The sequence below is a fragment of the Silene latifolia genome, chromosome 2 (genome assembly GCF_048544455.1).
Source record: "Silene latifolia isolate original U9 population chromosome 2, ASM4854445v1, whole genome shotgun sequence".
NCBI classification, from domain to species: domain Eukaryota; kingdom Viridiplantae; phylum Streptophyta; class Magnoliopsida; order Caryophyllales; family Caryophyllaceae; genus Silene; species Silene latifolia.
This window is the reverse complement of record NC_133527.1, coordinates 105,761,383-105,763,979: the sequence shown is the minus strand read 5'-3', so window position 1 is coordinate 105,763,979 and position 2,597 is coordinate 105,761,383.

Here is a 2,597-nt window from a genome sequence, read left to right as displayed (position 1 = left end):
GTCTGGCTCGTCAAAATACAAATCGGACTCCGTCACCTTGACTGGCTCCTCATCTGTGTCATAGCTAAGACATCCTAGACCGCCTGTTTGAACGATTGGCTCCTTCACAGCTGGAGCAATGAACGACTCTTCCTTCCCCAAACCATTTCCTGCAACAGTCAAAACAGAAGGATCTTCCTCCAATTTGCTCCCAATCTGGGGCGGAGGTGTTATAGCAGAAATGGGCATAGGGGTAGGCATATCAGGCAACACAACATAAGATTTAGCTACATTGCAAGTTACTGGGTACATAACATCCTTTTTCGTATAGGTCTGGGAAAAAACAATGGACTGCTTCCCTACCTTAAAGGTCAATGTCCCTGAGCCAACATCTATAACTGCACCAGCAGTGTGCAAAAATGGTCTACCCAAAATGATAGGAATGTGAGCATCCTCGGGCATATATAGCACAACGAAGTCAACTGGGAAAAAGAACTTTTCTATTTGTACAGGAATGTCTTCTAAGACTCCTATGGGCTGGACCGCAGAACAATCAGCCATCTGTACTGTCATGTTTGTGATTGCAAACCTAGTCAATTTCAATTTCTTAGCAAGACTCAAAGGTATAACACTAATACTGGCCCCTAGGTCACACAAGGCCTTCTCAATAGAAAAGGTACCAATATTACATGGGACTGAAAAACTACCTGGGTCTTCTAGCTTATGAGGTGCAGTATGAGTCAAATAGGAATATGACTCCTCAGTTAGTGCGACAGATTGCATAGTATCAAGTGACTTCTTTTTAGACAACAACTGCTTCATAAATTTCATGTAAGCAGGCACTTGATTAACTAATTCTAAGAAAGGAACTTGCACATTTAAACTACGAATTACATTTTCAAACTTGTTAAACGATACCTGTTCCTTTGTCGACACCAATCTCTCTGGATAAGGGCTGTAAGAAGCAACTTAGCCCTCTCCTCTAGATCTCTCATACCGGCATCAGTGGACTTAGGCTAAAAATCCACTACATTGTCCTTGTTGTAGCTCGAACCTTCTTCAGACCGTCTTAGGAATGAACCATTAACCGTCGTAGGGTCATACTTTTGAACCGGAACTGACCCATCAGCATTTGGATCTTGCCTCAATAATTTCGGAGCCGTCGTACCCCGAATTAAGTAGCCCCTTAAGTTCTCTGGCATTGGAGGACGAAAAGGTTCACAATCAGCAGCATCTTCAGTCAATCAACCATGTAAGTCAGTCGATCGACTGACTTCTGCAGGACCAGAAGCTTCACTGTTACCCGAGCTGGTCGATCGACCAGGTATGTCAGTCGATCGACTGATGTACCTGCTGATCGTCTTTTTCTTGCTATTGTTCATTCCAGCCTTTTTCTTACTTGATTCCGCCCCATCTTTTCCAGTAACATCTTCGACCATAGCGGGCCCATCAAGGTAGACCCACTCCTCAAAGTAATTGCATTTAGAGTCTCTTTTTGATCTGGCTGCGACGGTAAATGCCCCGGAGCTCTAGTTGCACTTTTTCTTGCCAATTGGGCAATTTGACTCTCCAACATTTTTGTAGAAGTCTCTCTAGCTAGAGACTCCTTTTGCAGCAAACCCGACAAATTCTGAACCATGTTTTTCAATTCAGAAATATCAGAACCTTGAAATTGTTGCTTCTGAGGCACATAGGGAGGCTTTTGATATTGCTGCTGCTTATGAGGGGGCACATAGCTTTGCTGCTGCTGCTGGGGACCCGGATTAAGGACATTCTGGTTAGTCCACCTCAAATAAGGGTGGACATTAGAGGGATCGGGATAAGTACCAGTCTGCCTAAAGTGTTGAAAGGCAGCACATGTTTCATTCGAACTGGTACAAAACTCCAAAACATGTCCCTCTCCTCCACATCTTTTGCATGTAAAGGGACCGTCTGAAACTGCATTAACTTTATATATACCTCCTTTTTGGGATCCCCCAAAATCTATCTTGTTTAATCTCGCGGTAAGGGCCTCTATTGCAGCTACAACAGGAGATTCAGCTGATCTTCTCTGATTTCCTCTAGAATTCCCATGCTCAGCTTTATGGGTGGCCAGGTCATCGATGATTTTCCACCCCTTTGTCTCACCGCTATTTTCATGAAATCTCCCATTAGCTGCAGCATCTAGGATAGCTCTCTGATCATCATAAAGACCATTATAGAATTGGTTGCACAGAAACCATTTCTCAAACCCATGGTGCGGAATAGTTCGCACCAGTCTCTTGAAACGGACCCATGCCTCATGAAAATCTTCATCAGGACCCTGTTTAAAGCTTATGATCTGAGCTCTAATCGCATTGGTCTTCGATGTAGAGAAATATTTCTTATAAAATGCTAGGGTCAGCGAATTCCAATCGGTAATCCCATTGGCAGCTCGATCCAGATCTCGGTACCACTCCCTAGCGGCATCACGGAGCGAGAATATGAACATCGTCTCTTTTACCTGGTCCTGGGTCACACCTCTTGGTGGGGGTATGGAACAACAGTAGTCAAAGAATGTCTCCATATGTTTAGCTGCATCTTCATTTGCAGCTCCCCCGAATTGGTTTCTCTCAACCAAGTTAATGTAAGACGGTTTC